This window comes from Myiozetetes cayanensis, unplaced genomic scaffold (genome assembly GCF_022539395.1).
Source record: "Myiozetetes cayanensis isolate MyiCay16 unplaced genomic scaffold, myiCay2020 scf5-8, whole genome shotgun sequence".
NCBI lineage: Eukaryota > Metazoa > Chordata > Aves > Passeriformes > Tyrannidae > Myiozetetes > Myiozetetes cayanensis.
The window spans coordinates 87270077-87289814 of NW_026087742.1; positions in this window are offsets into that span (position 1 = coordinate 87270077).

A 19738-nucleotide genomic window follows, 5' to 3' on the forward strand; every position below is an offset into this window, starting at 1 on the left:
TCACTTGCTTCTTATGGACAAAGGTATCTGAAATCCTCAAGCCTCGCAGCTTTTCTGCTTCTGCAAGGATAAATCCTGACTGAGCTTAAAAAACTATCAGAAGCAACCAGCTGCTGGTCGGGCTCCTGCTGGCTCTACTCGAGTTGCTTCTTTAGAGCTGCTGGTTTTCCTCAGTCATTCTTGGCCCTTTGAAGACTTCCCTTAGTTAAACATGCTTAGGTGTAATGGAATGAACAGAGTATCTAGCCATGAAGACAGATGAGAGGTGATGCTTGTTCCAGTATTGTGCTGTAAGTAATTTAAAGCAGCAACCCCAGATGTGAGCTTCACAGCGGACACTGGCAGAGGCAGTAGAGAACAGGGAAAACCTTCATACTCTTGTGAAGAAAGGCACAATTATAGTGACTTACAGGAAGGAAGAAATAAAAAAAAGAGCCTTGGAAACCAAGCAGCAGATCTTATTCCTCTATGAGACTTGTGTAGGTAGTAGTGGTGAGAGAGACCCACATTTGTACTTCATAAGGGAAGGAGAGATGTCCATGGGGCAGAAGAGAACAAACAGTGCAGCAAAGGAACATGTACCTCTTAAAAGTTAACAACTGCAGCAGTCAAACCAGAGAAAGAAATGACCAAAATTCAAAAGAATCACTTGAAACATTTTTTTTACAAAGCTTTTAAATATACAAGTTAAATATTAGTAAAGAAAAGTGCAGAACACTTACCGAGGAGATTGAAGTAACAAAAATCCAAATTAGAAAAGATACAAGAGTCAGCCCTTTCCAGGAGGTTGCTCTGCTGAAAAGCATGTGCTAGAGCATTAGGATTGTATACGAAAGGGGGAAAGTCTAGTTTTGTGGGCTACTACCTTTTGTGAAGAGAACTTGTTAATTCTTCTGCTTGTAATCATATTGTGGTCCAGGATGAGGACTGTAATACTGCTGAAAAGACACTGAAGTTGGAGAAACTTCAAATGCAAGAAAACAGCCAATGATGGAGAGACGACTCAGCACTGTGCATTCAACAAGGGAATCTACTGTGTCAGAATGGTCTGTGGCAACAAATGCACTTATAGTAATGTGAATGCATTTCATTTCCACCTTAGGATCCAGTGCCTTGTGATCTCTGGCATCTCAGCCCAAAGCTGTTTTCTCTCTTCTTCAGATCACTGAAGAAATACTTCCACTGAGTTGTGCCATGCTGCTTAAGCAGTATTCAATAAGCACTTGTCATGGCCCGCCTGGTTTACTTGCTGCTGGCTCTTAGTTTGACTGGCAATCCCAAATAGTCCAGCAGGGAAACAATCCTGAGAGGGAACTTAACTGTGAGAAGACCTCTTTTGCCACATGAGGAACATGCTTTATGACCAGGATTTTGGCTGCACATGAGGGGCGTCCCTTGCCTGCCGGACTATATTGGTACATGCAAGGGATGCAAGTTCAAAGAGCCGTGTGTGCCCAGCGGCTGTAAAAATGTTGGATGTGGCTGTCTCCCAATATGAGCAAATTCACTGCTGAGCCAGCACCCAGCTGTTGGCCTATTTCCAACCCGTTAAAGGCGGGAAGGCTGGTAACAGCTGTCTTCTTTTGACTTAACCTTTTTTTTTTAAAAGTCATTTTTAACACAGTACAGTGTTAATGCTGCTTGGGGAGGTGTGAAAACGCAGGGTCAGGCCAAAACCAGCGCAGCCGTTATAGCCACTTGGACTGCTGTGGGTGTTACTGGTTGGGGGAATGAAAGGAGAACGTCAGGTCACTTCATTTTCACTCTGTGATGGCGTGGCTTCATGCAGCATATGCTCCTAAAGGGTAAAAACTCTGCTCTAGAAATACTGGTCATTGTACTCTCCTTACCTCTCTGGTTTATCCCTCTCTTGGTCTAAACAATAATAAACTAGGGAGAGAAGGAGTGAGGAAAGTGTTTAATTGTTTAGAAAATAAATTCCTGACTCAATCCAAGTATGCCCTTTCCAGCTGAGGAAATGGCAGGGTTTTCCTTTGTTAAATTCTAACAGGAAATTCACTTTCAATGTTTTATTCTCAGGCTCTTGTGGTTCAATGGGGTAAATATGTGGCATGGGAAAGTCAGATTAATTTGTTCCAACTGCTTTATATGGCTCAGATTTTACTTGCCCTCTTTGTGAAATTTTTATTTTGCAACCTCATGTTGTCATTCATCATAATTTATCCCTTAAAAGGCATTATACTGCACTTTCGTTTTATTTTACTATTTGCATCTCCCAAGCAATTTGCCCAGGCATGTTACCCATGGAAAAAATACTTTTGGGGCTCTCAAACCATTATTGGAGCAAAGGGATTGTAAAATGCTGTTTGTATCAGCTCTTGTCACCAGGAGGTTACAGATAATTTTTGATAGAGTCCCAAAAGTATAGTTAGCAAGACTCTAGTCTTAGAAACAGGTAAAGCTGAAAGACAGAAGAGAGTAAATGGTGTGTTTAAGAGCTTTTAGTGAGTCAGAGAGATATTAAGAAAGCAGATTTTAGTTTAAGATCCTTCAACTCAACCGTTAAAAGATCTTGGTCCCTTCGGGTATGGGTGTCTCCCTGGTGCTTGATGAAGGCAATGGAGTGTGATCCACAGGGTCACATTTCTGGTCCAGATGCTGATGCTGACTAAACTTTGACAATTCAGACAGGAAGCCATTAGCAAGGCAAGATCTGTGGGAGAGCAGAAGTGAAGAGGGAATGCACATTTCCCTATTCTGTTTTATTGCAGTGATATTACTAAATTTCCTACCACTGCTAAGGATACATGTGTGTGTTAGTTGGCATAGAGCATGCCTACTTGCAACAAGGAGAAGTCCTGGCTTTTGGAAACCCTGTGTCTTCTACTGTGGTGCCACCAGGCAGAAAGGGGACCTGGGTCCTCCTAGAAAAGCCTTGTCAGGAACTTTTTCAACTCCACTGCAGGGTTAAGCATTTGTTTTATCTTCAAACATGATGGACACAATCTAACCTCTCTTCTCCCAAGGACTTAGTTGTGTCCTAACCTCCACCTGTTGCCTAAATGTAATTCCAAAGCTAAAGGCAGACTTCCTACCGAAGGATCCTATCATGGTGCAGCCTAAACTGAGCAGAGCAGCTGGCAAAGCCAGACTGGTGGGCACATACAGAAGCTCTTTCCTAAGAACTGTCTCTCTGGGCTTCATTAAGTGCTAGACCTACCTCAATCAAATTGCAAGAACTTCTGGAAAATTCAAATGGAAATTTTCTCGGTGTTTTGGCAATGAAATTAGCTGAAAGATAAGAAGAGAGCATAAACTGGCATAGAATGTTAAAATGCAAAGTATGTAATTATAGACTCACAGTTGTAATGAGTCTAATGGATATCAGAGACAAGTTTAAAAGGATAAATTATTTCAGGGCATAAAGAATCAGTTATGGATAATTAAACTGCAATTATCATTACTGCTGCTATGATAGGTTTTTTAAACTAATTTTTTTAAAATGGAATAATGAAAGTTAAGCATGAATTCATCTATTATCTGCCACTCAGATAAAAACATTTTTCTAGTGCTTTTCAAAATGTACCAGTGGGACGGATCTCAGTTTTACTAGAGAAAATATGAGGGATTTTTATGAAGTGATTGATTTCACGTCACACAGCTGTTCAGTGGCATCATTTAAACTCATGTTTGGTGAGATGCATAAACTCATGGTCACTGCCAATCACAGAAGCCAGCAGTCATGTTCCAATAGAGTTCTTCACATGTTTAAGATGAAGGGATTTGGTAAATTGGTAATTCAGAGCAAGGATGGCACAGCTTAGAGTGGCTAACATTGTTCTTGGTTCAGTCCCCAGTGCTGAGATGGCAGAACATGGAAATCAGCTGTTAAAAAGCTGCATTTTACAAAATTGAGACAAAGGCTCATTGGTGTCACCTTGCCTTAAAAGGGCCCTTGTAACACATGTTGGGTGAGCATCTGCTCCATGAACAGGTGTGGTGTGTGAAGGATCGATAGTTCTGCTCATGAAATCAGAGACCCGAGATGGCAGTGGATTACAAATGACAAGCCAGGAAGGCAGTGGGCCATTCTCTCTCCATCTGAAGGCATTGAAAACTTTGGAGCTGGGGAGAAACTTCTTACTGGTACCAGTGTACAAACTCAGGTGTTAGAAGTGACAACACAAAGTGAAGATAGAGGATAAATTTGCCTGCACTGCGTGGTATCGTGCACTAAGGAGCAAGGAAATGAATTCTAGGTTTGCTCCTAGCACTCTCTATGGATTACCCAAGGTAGGAGTATTTGCAGTGTGATTACTCAAAGTCCCTAAAATCTGGATGCCCTTTGGTATTCTGACTGGCTTCCAGCTGCTGGAGAAGAAATGATGGGGTTCTCAAGTAGGTGGGGGTGTCTGGACAAGAACTGCATGCTTGGGTTTAGGTAACTGAATCCCATCAGGGGTTTTACCATGTTTGCCATGATGCTGAACTCCTCAGTGCAGGGTTTGTCATCTGTTGTGTGTGTTTGTGTACTGCCATATGTTGGCTAACCAGTAAATGTTGTAATGCAAACATTTTAACAAAGGATTTTTAAAAAATACAGAAAATTTGGAAAATACCAGGATTTAATGTTCCTAACTTAATCCAGACACCTACTGCTCAGCATTTAATTACATTTATAGACTTAAAAGAGCTGTATTCACTCTACAACAGATGGTCCTCGTGAGAGTGTTTAAAAACTGTCTTTATCTTCATTAATTAGTTTGGAGCCTTATGTATATCTTGATATCATCTGAAGTACTTGTTTTTTCATAAATTATATCAATTTAGTACAGTTCAAAAATACTGATGAAATTCTCTGCATTCCTGCCGAGGGAGGGGTAACATTAGAAGCATGTTTTTCTATTATCCTAAATTAAAATAAGAAACAAAAGGTTAGATTTTTTTATGGAAGAAAATTTAAAGAGCGTTTTGTTTCAGGAAAAATCAAATGAAGACATTGCAGTATTTGGTCAAAACTAATTTCTTTTCTACTAACTGTAATATTGCTTGCTGTAATAACCACCAGGATATCATTATGTTAATTGTAATTTGAATTCTAAAGGTATTCTCGTGTTGCTACATTCATCGTCCCTATATGCAGTGCATTTTGAATGGACAGCTTCTCTCCTGGTCCAGCTCACAAAGTTTGTCTCCAAAGGAAATGTGTTGTCATTGACCTCAGCCAAAATTTACCTCTCTCCTTCCTTGATCAGAGTATCTCTATTTCACAAGACTAGCACTTCTGCCCATGAGAGGTATCAGTTAAACGGCAAATTAGTTTTCTGATTAAAGAGGAAAAGGCTGAGATGGAAGAGGCATAAGACCCCTGTGATTCTTTATATACGAAGCACTCAAGTGATGTTCTGTCCAGCTGGCCAAAGTTTTCGCTCCTTGAACTGCACTGTGCCTTGCCGTCTGCCCCATGTGAGACATTTGTTGATATCAGGCACCCACAGACCCAGCTGCAGACTTGTGGACAGACAAGTGCCAGTCGCCCCTAATTTGGGTAGGTGCCTTGGAATGATGGTTCTTGTTAAAGCAACTGAGAGTTGGGGCAGAAGGGGGAAAGCATAAACAATTCAGAGACTGCCAAGTTCCTCAGATGGACTAAACACAAGCTGTGAGCCAGTCCTTGAAGTTCAGCAGGCTGTGTCTTCAGCTCACTGATGGACAAGAGAGCTAGTGGTAGATAACTATTAATTAGAGCTGGTTGTTTTCTAAGGAAGAATGTGCACAGTAGAACAAAGGGAGGTTTAGGCTGAAAATGAGGAAGAAGGGTGATAGTGCTATGTTGTAACACCAGTGCCTACCATGGGGCCCTGATCTCAATTACCTGTTTCTCAGGTATTCACTGCCTTTGAACATGTGTTTTCTGCCTAAAGATGCATACCTTGATATTTATTTTGTGAAGACAGTAGAAAATAGATTTTCCCACAAATTCCATGTGGGAGCTTTTAAAGAGTGGATAATTGCATCACTGACGGCATGGGAGTTGGGCACAACCCCTCATGCCACGGCATAGAGGTGAAAGGAGCAGAACTCCTTGTGTTCCTTGTGTCACAGGCACATATGTCTAAGAATGAAAAAGAGCATTATTCAGGACTGTTTTTCATGCCATTGCAGAGAATATCTCACAATTTGGGTTCTTAACTGAAATCACTCCAATATATTGATCCCCTGGAATCAGTTTGCAGCTGAGATTCACTGCAGCAGATAATTTGTTTTTAAAAGACCCATCAGAGTGGAGGATCTAGAAAGCAACTAACAGTAAAGGTGTTCCTTTATGGGTTTTTCCCAGTAAGAAAATTGTCTGGAAGTGAAATCTCTGAATCTGGATTCTACAGGAACTTGTATGGAGTGTAAACTGGAAGCAGTCTGGAAACCTCTGTTGCTCTCTAAAGTCAACCACACTCCGAATACCTCAGGACAACTAAAGTTAATTCAGGTTGATTTGGGTGAACTGTGAGAAGATGAGCAACAGAGAACTGCCTTCTACTGGTGGTGAGCTCCATCTTCTGCTCTCTGATTTTTATGCACCCTCTGACCATAATGCCACCAGTGATCTCACTGCACGTACTTCCAAACACATCTGTGACTTCCTGTGTGCACCGAGGCAAGGGAGCAGACGGCTCTCCCAGACATCCCTGTGCGTGCATCTGCTCATTTCTGTTCCTGCAAGGCAGACAAACCTCCGTCACCAGACTCTTTGTAGCTGCTGCTGGGGGGAAGGGCTGGCCAGCCCAGTAAGCCCACCTGGATGTTTGCTGGCCCTCTTTGTGGAAGGTGGTAAAGTACTCTTAGACCTGTGTGTTTTGGTGGTCTCCTTATGTGGGACTGCCACAGCGGGTGGCCTAGGCTGGGGTGAGAGACCCTCTGGTGACCCTGAGGGCTGGCCTTAGTGAGGCCCATGCCTGTTTCCCTGTCAGCTCCACCATGGAGGGTAGGAAAAAGAGCAAGAGGCAATAAAAATGAACAAAGTGAAGTTGTTGTTCCCTTTTTGCCCCATTTCTGTAAACAGTACCAACCCTTTAAGCTTCAGTTTTGTTTCTGGTCATGAAGAGCATGGTGTTCTCATTCCTATTGCAGAAAGGCTAAAATGATTCTTAGGTCTTCCCATTCCTTTGGGAAAATAGCACTGCAAGGAGGAAGATGGGATTTGCTAGTATCTGTGAGATGTTTGCATGGCAAGGCCAAATATACAAGACCACTCTTGACACTCCTAAGAGAAGGAGTAGATATGCCAGGGACTGCACGCCAGTGGAGCTGGGATTTGGGTGCTGCCCACAGCTGTGCCCCACAGCTGGAGGATACAGTGTCTGGGGAGGCTTTGCGCCTGATGCTGCACCCTGGGGCATGCCAAGCTGGCTGCCACCAGCTGGGGGAAATTCCCATCAGCAGATCTCACTGCTGGGTGAGACCTGTTACTTAGGATCTTCCCACACCTGGCTGCATCTGCTGCAGGAGATGCAGCTTTCTTCCCTCTGCAAACCATGCTTTTAGGGCCTGAAGGACTCATTAACTTCTCAGAAGTTTAAGACGGTTGTGTTTTTTCATCAGCTCTAACTTCAGTCGTATTTGAAGAAGTGTTACTGTTCCCATTCCCTTCTGCTTTTCTCAGCTCCTTTTTTTCTGCTGTCTGACTTTCCTTCCTTCCTTCCTTAACTAGCTATTGTACTTCTGTTTCTGCCAGAAAACAGTGTTTATTTTGCAATGTAATAGATTGAGGCAGCGCACTGGAGATTCTTTTAATGAATGCAGCTATTGCTACTTCTAGCAAAATGTGACTGTGTATACTGGGATTGTGTTTCTGCACTGGACTGCACTATGTAACTGTGCATGTGTCCTGGTGCAAACTGTCCCCAGATTGGCAGACACTCCCCTTACAGTCAAACAGCTTTGGGCTAATATGCAAGCAAAGGAATATTTGCATGGAGGGATGAGGCTGCAGAATACATTTCCCTCTTGTGTGTGGAGGTTTTGATACTCTGTATATTGAATACCAGCCTGCAAGAAACAGACCAGAAGAATAAGATAATGCAAATGTTGAAATGCTTGATTTAATGCGGATTGATGAGTTTTAAATTGTAGTCACTCTTCCAAATCCAGGTCAAAGACGTACCAGCTGGAGGCTGAATGTTTACATGCAGCACTGTATTGGCAGGCACCTTGCAAATCCCAGAAGACATAAGTGCTGCCGAAACAGAACACCTCCTGGAAAACTGCAGCAGGGGCATTTTCTCAGCATCAGAAGTATAGAGGGTTTAGTGGTGGACTTGGCAGTGTTAGGTTTATGGACTCAATGGTTAATGGATTGATTGAAAAGATCTTAAGGGTCTTTTCCTGCCTAAACAATTCTATGACTCTTTAAGAGGTTTTGAACAGGCGAAATCCAAATCTTGTTTCTAAATTGGCCATCTTGTTGCAAACAGTGTATCAGCAAATGCTGTAATTTCACATACATAACTTGGTTTAAAGTTGATTGAGGTAACTCTAAGGCTTGACTAATGCATTTTGTAATAGCCATCTTCACTACTTATTCTGGAAAGTGTTGTCTGTGCTGACATTTCTCACGCACCAAATGCAGAGGCCTGGAAGTTCCTTTTGGATTTGAAAAATGGTGCTATTAAGCAAGTGCATTTTGCAAGTTCTAATCTCACCCCAGGAAACACCATTCGTGTGAAGATGTGACCATCAGAAAAGTACATCGAGTTTCTTTCCTGTAAGGTCTGGGCTGAGCTTTTATCTCTCAGCATGGATGCTGAGTGCTTGCTGGCACACAGGACAGCTTCTTGTGGGAGTTTTGTACAATTGGACTAGATTGGGAGATGCTCAGAAATCTGAAGTTTGCAGTGGCAGTAAATATTTTTTGAAGGCTGTAGTGGGTCAGAGATAAAAAACTAAAGTGTGTCTTTGTCAGGGGAGTAACACTGATGCTCTCTATGTAAATGGACAAATTCTTCTTCTTGCAACGTGACTTGCAATATCAAATACCACTCTGCATATGGCAAATATTTCCTTTTTTTCCCCCTCTTTTTGAATGAGCACGTTAAGATAGCCCGCTTCAAGTCACAGTATAGAGTGGTTCACATCTCAGGGGAAGAAAGTTTCATTGCTATTTCATAGTAAGAGGCTGTGAATCTCATCTAGGAAACTTTTAATGATGACTGTATTCCTTCTCAGATTCATAAGATTTTAACGTGTAAGACTGCTTTAAAAAGAACTCCAGGGAACCCAAACTTTCATTCACCCACAGTTAAAAAGTAGTTTGATTAATTCTAGCACTTGGGATTTCTATTGTGGTTTTCCTAAAGTAGGGAGACTTTTCCTGGAAGGACCTTCAAGGTCACTGCTGTATGGCTGCTTTGGTGATTAGTTCAGATAAACTCCTAGTAATGGATAGAAGGGAACAATTGTTTTCCAGTAGAAGTATGGCATGATTTTAATGGGCAGTCTTTGTATATTGGTGGAATGTAGCCATCTTCTTACTGTATGTTTTTAAGATGTATTGTGGCAGGAAGTTTCAAGACAGAGAGCTGGTAACCACAAAAACTCCTTGTGGCACCTTGTTATTTCCCCTTCATACTTGTCTGAGATTCGTGGAACAACACTGCCCACAGGAGCTAGAAGGGAACAGCCTCTAAACATTGGGTGAGACTGGAGACATTCTCTTAACTTCTCCTTTAGATTATTCTTTCTGTCGTGTCCAAAAAAACCCCAAAACCTCCAAAGGTTTTGTCCAAGTGTTATCATTTAGATGTGTTAGGAATACATTTTAGTGTCTTCCTCTCTTAAGAGATTAAAATTCTCACTTCACTACCCTTAAAAGCTTCAACCTACTTCAGCTGAGTATGATTTGAGTGCCACATCCATCCAGCTTGGAAAAGCACAGTGTTTAATTTTGCTCAGGAGAGCAAGTGAGCTCTTGACATATTGATTTGATGTGCTGCTCACAGCCTACTATGGCACCCAAACACTGACAAACCCTTTCTGCTTTTAGCAGAGTCCATCAGTAGTTTGACTACTTCAAGATTTGAAACAAATGGTTTGTAGTCCATTTTAATATCATTTAGCAAAGGGCTCCCTTTGAAGTACAATGATCTTGTGTTTTTCTCTCTGATAAGTCTCTGATCTCCAGGTCTAGGAACTAGCATGCCTGTTATTTCTCAAGTGCTGTAGAACTGTGAGTGTATAATTTCACAAGTTAATCTTAAAATAGTGCAAGTGTAAATGTCAGTAGCTTTTCACACGGTTACATTGCGCTTTTTATATTACTTTACTTATTATAGTTTTATATTGCTTTTTTATTGCAAGAAAAATTATGTTAAGATTACTTATGATACTTAAAAGATATCACAGGGAAATCAAAATGCTGCCTAAATAAACCCTCCTGGAGATCTAGACTCTTCACCGTTGAGAAAATACATCAGAATTCTTCAAGAACTGAACTTGAGCAAACCGGTTTGGCCATGGTTGACTGAGTTGTTCCCCCCACCATCACCTGTGGCTGGTGCAGTGCTGAAATGGGTAGTCCTGAAACAGGGTCACAGTCAGATTTTTTCAGTGCACAGATCTGAGGTTGTTTGGACCAAATGCCTCAGTCTGGATCATGTCTATTTAACCTTTTTGCATAAGGTTGGGTGAGTAAATAGGCACACATGAATGGGCTTATTTTCCACCTCAAGTCTGTGCTGGTGTGTTGGGACTTAAACTGATGGACTGAAACTTATTTATTTCACCACTCTTGAGAATTATTTTTAAGAACTGATGCATCTGAGGTATATTTAAAGACAGTACGGTGTCCTTGAAGTGAACAGCATGTGATACGTGAAAGGAGGCAATAAGCAGCTAAAAAAGGAGGTAAAGTTAGCAGTGTAAGTGTTGCTGGGAACAAACAGATGGGTACCAGCTGTCTTTTTTGGTAGATACTTAGATATGCTGTATGAGCTGAGGAAGCAAAATGTACTCTAACTGAACATGGCTAACCCTGTAGAATAAAAAAGATCTGTAAAAACATGAAACCTAGATATTTATTTATTTATAAAACTAGGGCCATTTACTGTGTAAAACATGTTTTTCTTTAATATTCAAGTAGAGAAATATTTCAAGTTGTTCCAGTCTCTAGTGCTGCTGGATACATGATAAAACCTCTGGATATATGATAAAATTAGTATTTACTGGGATGACAGATGGGGAAGGAAACTGTTATTTTTGAAGCTAGACAAAAAAAATGATACATGGCTTCTCTTTGTTGAAGTGTTAATTCAGTTTTTCACAAAAGAAGACTGAAGGCAGACCAAAAAACTATTAAGACCACACATTAGAAAACATTAATTTCATATCATATACTCAAACTTGGCAAAGTGGAGAGAACAGTCTATTAAAAGCAAACAAAAAAACCCCAGTCAGACAAAAAAAAACCACCAACAAACGAAAAACCCACCAAGGAAACAAAAGAATGAGGAGCCAGGGCTGATAGGAGAGGTAAGTGAAAGACTGATGCAAAAAATTGCACTGTGTCCACTGCTGCAGCTGCCTTCCCTGCTCCACTGGAGTTTGTAACGTGGTTAGACTTGGATGGATGCACAGCCACTGATTTTGATATTCATAACCTTACCAGCAGGAATAGGACAGTATATTCCTCCAACTCCAGCTGCTGAAAATAAATGTTATATAAGAAACTTGGGGTACAATTTTTGTTAAAAAACCAGTGTTCTGCCTTGATACCTTGTTATGTTGAGCAGGTCATGCTACCACCCACCCTAGACAAAAAGAGCATCTTATTTAGGGCAATTTTGATGTGCCTGCCATTCACATAAACTATTGTGTCTGGCTCTCAGTATTTTTATGTGGAGTGCAGTGATGACTGAGGCTATTGAAGGGAAATGCTTCCTACATCCAACGAGTTTGAAGAAATGTATCTTGGAAGCATGCCACAACATGGAAAAAATTCCTTGTTGTATTTGTTAGAAGAAAAATATGCAGTTAATGTTAGTTGCAAGAGATGTCCTGCAGAATGTCATAATTAGTAATTTGAACCAGGATTCCCAAAGTCCTATATCCTAGAGACTGCAGAAATATTTGAAAATATACCTCAGCAGGCCCCATTCAACTCAAGACATGAGTGATTATAATGGCTGTTTGGCTTGGTTTCTTCCAGGATGTATTTCCAGAAGCAAAATCTAAATGTTGTCGGGTACTTTCCTCTCATATAATTTCACAGCACTGCTGACTTGCTCTAGTTGAAAACTGAATCATTTCAGCCAGGGTGAGCTTTTTGTTGTCAAGTGAGCAGCAATCATATCAAAATCAAATTTGTAAAGAGGAAGCAAGTTGAAGCCTCTTGATGTGTGGCAATTCTTCCGGAACAGGCGACATGCAATCTGGCACGGCCCCTGGGGACAACAGATCAATGAATACTTGCACAGAAATGTTGCCTAAGTAAACACAGTCACAGGGTCTTATTTCACAAGCGTGTTTTCCTATTACTTGACTAGTAATGGGATGCTCTTTGTACAGTGAACTCGAGGTACCTTATGGCTACCTCTCTCACCTAGAAAACCTGAGGTCTACAACTTTATGAGCCAGAGTGCAAAGCATGAGGTTCAGCATGGGCTGAGTGGGGGGTGAAAGGGCTGAATTGTTTTCCAACATGAGATTGCCCTCCAAGGTATATCTACACTTTCAGTTCCGCACGTGTGCTGGAGCAATGTCTGGTTGTGTGAGTGGTGCACATAGAGTACATTTTGTTCTGCAATCAGTGTCCATAGGTTTCATTTCACTACCTTCCCCATGAGCACAGATTGCCAATAAGTGCTCTATGTTCCGGTCAGCTGTGAAGTGTTGCTCCCACAAGTTTTCGGGAAAACCTGTGCATGTTCTGCACAGTGCCCTAGAAAGCACAGGATGTCATGGGCCCCCTGGTATCGTTCCTGCAACTCCAGTGTGCCTGCAAATGGGTGCATTCTTAACATTCTGCCTCCTTGTATGATGAAAGCCTTCATGTACTTTGTGGTCTTTACAGTCAGGCATATAAAGAGGGAACTGGTGAGTAGCTGACCATAATGAGAAAGATGGATGCAATCAGCTAGTCCTACCTCTGGAGATGAGTCAACCTGAAGTAGGCATAGGGGTGCAGTGGTGGGGATCAGAGGGATGGGATGGCAAGGAAAGACCCCCATTACATCAAAAGCCTCTTGCCTTGGGCTGTGGAAAGAGCTTGCTGCAATGGTCTGTCAGCCTGAGAACTCCCGCATGTAGACTTTGCTCTTTGCTAATTTGTTCTCTATTTTTTGCTAACCCACTTGGTAGATAATGATGATACATGACAGGGGAATGTGCCACCATAAAGTGCCTTTGTCCGACACTAAGACTAAGTGGCAAACAGGAAATTCTTTGTAGCTAGGCACGGCTGGACTTCTGGGGCTGCACAGTGCTGGATTCAACCAGCAGGAAGAGAATAAAAGATGCAACATAAAATATTTCTACAGAATTTTGAGAATCCATATTATGCATACATGTGGTTCTGGCTCATGTGGGGTGCAAAATTACGAAATGTACACACATGGGCAGCAAGAATGACAGATGATCCAGAGCTACATCCCGTGCAGCAAGATTAGATAGTTGATAGCACAAAGAAGAGTTGGCATTTGGAAGACACGGTCATGGCTAGAGGCTGGAGGTAAATCACACTCCTGAAAGCCAGGTGGTGTTGGGATCAAGCCTTTCTTGAGGCTCTGAAAGACCTTAATTACTGATTGCCAGAAAATACAAAAGGGAAAAGTCACACTTTTTGTACCATGTTCTTATATCTCCTTAAACATTGGCTGCAAGTTACTGTCAGGACCAGGAACGGGGCTCTGTGGACTTTCATTCTGGCCTACTGTGACTGCTCTGACATTCTTATGGGGTTTTGGATTCCCCAGCTGTCATGAATATTTCTCTGTAAGATGCTGCAGGCTGAGACCCCTGACTTGTTGGATGCCCTGTGACAGATTATAGGGTCTTTAGAAGACCTGGAGGTGTTTCCCACTACTTTGCTTATAAAGAAGTTTTTTCTCAACATATATGTGTTGCTTTTATTCCTGATATTCAAAAGGTCCAGAAGGTCTTTTGTTCGTGTCTTATAAAGCCTTTTGCTAGCAAAAGAGTTAGCTATTTTCTGAGTAAGCTGCAGTGTGCAGTGCATTTTCAGGGCAGAGTAGTAAAGGGTCTTGTGATCAATGCTGAACATTTCTGAGAAACATCTTCATAAGAGCTGCTGTCTGTGATGTGGGCAGCCTTCATGGATGAACCAGGTGCATGGCTGAGAGGCTTTTCTACAGTGGTGTAAAGGTGGAGATTGAAAGAGTTAATCTCTTTACGGTAACAACAGCCTCTCCTGCATTAGTACCACTGTGCATTGTCCGTCTCCTGCGTCCTGGCCCTATATTCTCTCATGACCAAACTTTTACTGTGTTAGTAGGTAACTTACCTCTGTACAAAATCCCCAATTTAAATGTGTGATCTGGTTATAGCAGCCTGGGCATGACTGGTAAGGGCAATGGGAGGACAGAGGTCTGCTGAGAGGTGAACATTTTAAGAGATGGACAAGAACATGCATCAGAGGCACATCAGAACTTGGCTCAGAGTATAGATGAATGTGCATCCACTTTGCTGCAGGTGAACTTGGTCTTGTCTAGAAATATCTGTGTCTGAGAGAGGCTTGATAATGTTCATAAAATGTTACAGGATCTGCAAACCCTGCATTTTTTTTATTGAACATGAAACACCTGAACCCAGAGCAATGTGAATTTATCCATGGCAGACCCTAAGTGAGGCATAAGCCCTGCTAAAAGCAGAGCCTTTTCAGTTCATTATTCCTATTGTACACTTCTGGTAAAAACCTGTCTTGCATAAACATAAAATTTGGCACATTAAAAGAATCCTTTCCTCAAGGTAGTGTTTCTTCATCTTCTCAGAAAGTGCAGCCTTAAGAAAGAGCTCTGCCAGGCACAATTCTTCATTTTAACATTAAAAGATATTGAAACAGTCAATTAAGTAGAGTGTTAAAAACAGTGGCTGCTTATATTGTTAAGAAAACACTAAGAATCTCCCTTTTGCAGACTGAAGTGCCAGAAAGTGTCAGACCTTTTTTCTGCTCCCCTAAGCATTCAGAAATCAGAATAATTTGATGAGTGGAGAATATACTAGAAAAATCATTCTCTTCTGTTACAGTAGGCATTCGGAAAAGTGAAGAAGTGAATTTACCCTAAGATGAAGAGACAAGTGGTCCAAGCAAGGTCTGGAGGATGCCATCCTAGTTTGACAGTTCTGTGAATGACTAGCTGCAGGCGCTCTGCCAGGTGCTGTCAGCCCCTGGCAGATACCATAAACATGGTATCATCAGCAAAACCATTAATGGATTTTGATCTAAAATGACACAGCACTGATCCTACCGAAGTTTTTAATGGTGCAGTACTATATAAATACTTTTTAGTGTAGCCCTTGGGTTCTTACACATGTAAATGTCACTAAAATGCTATTAGCTGTGTTAATAATAAGTCAACTTTTTCTTGCTGGAGTTTTGCTGTAGAATAATTTTAGTTATTGCAAACATTTATCATTTTACATTAAATGTTTTTGCCCAGATTACTCTGGTGTCCCCAGTGAGCACAGCCAGCACTCTGTAGCTCTTTCACTTTGCATGGGGCAATGGAAGAACAGACTGCAAAGCAGGAACAGAAACCCTGCTGGGCTTTCATTTTCACCCTTCTTTTGGGGTCTTTTGCAATTGGAATACAAGCCTTTCCTCTCAGCAGGTGGCAGCCTCTATATTTCTCCATGTATGGATACATATGTCTCTCTGATTTTTTTCCTTTCTCTTTGTCTCAATCTGTGCATTGAGAGAGAGAGAGAGAGGGTTGCAAAGGAATATGTACCTCCTTACATATGATCTCTTATCTCCAGTATTTCACTTGGATATTTTACAGTCCATCAAAAGATCCTGTGACTTCTGCATGGGACGTATAATTACAAGCCTCTCATCTCAGGCCAGTATCATAAACACACAGAGAAACAGACAACAGCTCTGAACCACTGAGTGCTCTGTCCTTGCTGTGCAGAGCTGGCCAGTAGCAACTTCAAGGGAACCAACAATGGTTTAAGGTTCCAAACACTGCTGCCATATCATTACAATAAAAAATGGTTAAATTTACTTCCCCTTTTTTTCCTCTTTTGTTCCCGTAACTATGGTATCAAGCCAAGAGCCACATCTATTATTCATATATCCTGCCGAAACCACTCTCCCTGGGAAGTCTATTCACAAAATTTGTACATTACTCAAAATAGTAACTTGTAAAGGTCCTGAGATCTTTCAGCTTTCCACAAAGAGAAGGGGAATGGCTCAACCCTTATGAGCTGGCCTTAAAGTAAGTGTAGGGCTCTGATGGTCCCCAGTGAAATAAATGCCCCTGTGATAACAGATCCTGGAAGCTACAGCCTGGAAAGACCAGAAAGGATCTCAGTTTTGTTGGGAAGGAAGCTCTCAATCCAGGAATGTTTTGAAGGAAAACCCCACCACTTTCTTGCAAACTTTCATTAAAGTTGCCCAAATTTTCCTGCAAATGGTAAAGCCTTTCAACGAAGAAAGTCTGAATGAAAATTCTTCCAGCTTGTGATTAAGAAAAAAATGCATATGAAAGCAATATTGTTGTTAAACTACCTTCTTTTTCTTTTCATAATATAGTTGATAGCAAAGATTTAAACAAATACCATTAAATACTGTCTTGGCTTTCCATCATGTGTAAAATCCTCCCAAAGTCTTTAAGAAATTGAAGTTGCTGAAATCATGACTTCCCTTTTAACCTGGTACAGAACATTATGTTTTTGAGAAGGGTTTAACTCTGTGCATTCGAAGGCTGAAATCCTCCCAAGATCAGTTTTGCTGCCCCATGTGTATTTGTACTCCTGTTATGTGGTTAAAAGTATAATAGAACACCATGAGCTCAGCTGAAGGTAATTGTTTTTATTAAAACAAATGTGTTCATTAACCTAAATCAGTGGTACAAAATCTGACCTTTCTGCACTGCTTCACTGTGTGTGCACCACACAAAAGATAAAAAGAAAGACTAAGCCTACCTACTCTTTATTGTAAGCGTGATCTTGCAGCACCACTTGGTTTGCTCTCGCATTTCTGTTTTAGGACAATGGTGTTGTTGGGATTGGTTCTATTTCTTCTGAACTGACTTGGTTTCTCCTAGTTCAGTTATATCACTGATTCAGAATGAGTCTGTCATATTTTTTTTGAAGCAACAGTTGATGCCAGTCAGAATTGCTGGTCACTGTGGCATTACATACAGCACAAGCACCAAGGGAGAAAGCCAAGTACAACTGAAACATTGTCTGTATTTCTATAGCATATGCACTTTCATGTGTTTTGCACTGTGTCCCCCATCTCATCCCCACAAATCCTGTGATAATGAATTACACATTATTGTAGTGGAGCAGGAAAGAAATAACTTGGCTGATTATATCTGCTAGGTGTATTTCATATGCCCGCTTCTTAAAACAAGTGTGTGAGATATACTTGTGTGTCAGAAGGACAGTAAAACTAAGATAAACGAGGAGATTTACTGCCTGCATTATGTGAATGACTTCATATTCTTGGTGAGACAAATATTTAATTCAGGAATGTGTAACAAAAAAGTAAAAGTAATGGTTAATATTACACTCCCAATACACCTACAGTAATGTATGATCTGTACCAGCTCAATTTTTCCCTAATCACAAGCCCTATTTTTGTCACTGTTTTTCATAGTATGAAGTTATTTCTTACCTACTAAATTTAAGTTCAGCTAACAAAAAGTTAATTATGAACAAAAATCTTTGTCATCTGTTTTTCCCTTTGCCTTTGGAATTCCTGTTTGCTGGGTTGGCTGCTTAAACCAAGCACCATAACTGGTTTAGAAATCTATTGTCCCTGTTGTTTTGGCTCATGTAACTCTATATGACTTCATGCTCCTCAACTTGACATAGTTCCTCCCCTGTCTGCTGTTACCATGAGCTTTTTGTAATCACTGCTGTGTTTTTAAATCCCTCAGCAGTTCTCATATGCAAGACCACAGAGCTTCGTATGTAAAAAGACCAATAAAGATTGCAACCAAACACTGTGATTTCAGAACTAGAGGGAAAGAAAAAGCTAATCAGCAATCTCAGGTTTGCTCTTTTTCTAGCACGCCCTTAGTGCCCCTACTGACTCACTGCCTGCAGTCTGAGAAGATGTCAAAGCTGTGGGAAATGTCTGCTGTTCTCCTTGGCATTGCGTCCTCCCAGTCAGCCCCACCTCTCAGCCCTGACATGGTGAGTGACCATATTGGTGCTGCGGCTTTGCCTGAAGCTTTGCACTAATGCATGATAGGTGATGTATGCTGTAGGCTTACTCCATCCAAGCAGTGGGGATGGCTGCTAGCTTGGGGAAGCAGAAGAAACCTCAGTGAGTTTGTAGCAAGTTAGGGGTTGGCCTCTTCTCTCAGGTAACAAGTCACAAGACGAGAGGAAATGGCCTCAAGTTGCATCAGGAGAGGTTGAGGTTAGATATTAGGAAAAATTTCTTCACTGAAAAGATGGCCAGGCTTTGGAATGTTCTGCATAGGGAAGTGGTGAAATCACTGTCCCTGGAACTATTCAAAAGGTGTGTGGATATGGAACTTGGGGATGTGGTTTAGTGATGAACATGGCGATGCTGGGTTAATGGTCGGACTCAATAATCCTGGAGTTTCTTTTCAGCCTGAATGATTCTATGGGTGACCCAGATTAGAAAGATAGAGGGGCAGCAATGTTGGGGCCCTGCACTGATCCCCTTACTGAAGCTGAGGTCCCCATCACCATGGGTGACCATCATCTGAAAAGTGTGGAAGCTGCAATGTTGAGGCTCTGCTGTGATCCCCTTGGCATGCCTTTTCCAGCCCCAGTGTCCTTGGAGCTGTAGGCTCTGTTGCTCTCTGAACCCCAATGCTAATGCTAATGGCATCTTTTCGCTGTGGCTGATGTCCCCATCACCACAGGTGTGGAAGCAGCAATGTTGAGGCCCTGCATTGACAACTTTGACAAGCCTTTTCCAGTCTCAGTGTCCATGGAGCTCTAGGCTGCTTTGCTCTCTGAACCCTACCAATAACCCCAGTGGCAGCTTGTCTATGTGACTGAGGTCCTCATCACCATTGGTAGCCTAGAAAAAAAAGATGTAGGAGCAGAAATGTTGGGGACTTGCCATGATCCCCTTGGCATGCCTTTTCCAGGCCCAGGGTTCCTGGAGATGGGGGATTTTTCAGTCTCTGAACCCTGCCACTAAACCTAATGACTTCTAGTCACTATGGCTGAGGTATCCATCACCATGGGTGGACCAGATTAAAAAGATGTAGGGACAGCACTGATGCTGGGGCACTGCCATCATCCCCTTGGCTTGCCTTTTTCATCCCCAGTGTCCTTGGAGCTCTAGGCTCTTTTAATCTCTGACCCCAACACTAATCTGAACCATATCCCTGAAAAAAATTCAGAATATCTATACACCATTTTATCTGTGACAGAAAGAAGGGCAGTAAGAGGTATTTTTTCACTTTTATTGTAATTTCAGAGAGGCATTAGGATGTGTTGATGTTTAGATTGTCACTATTTAGGAATTTAAATTACCGTCTCCAGTTCAGTTTATAGAGACAGAGATATAGTTTTCCTCTACTACTTTTAACAAACTGAGCTTTGCAAC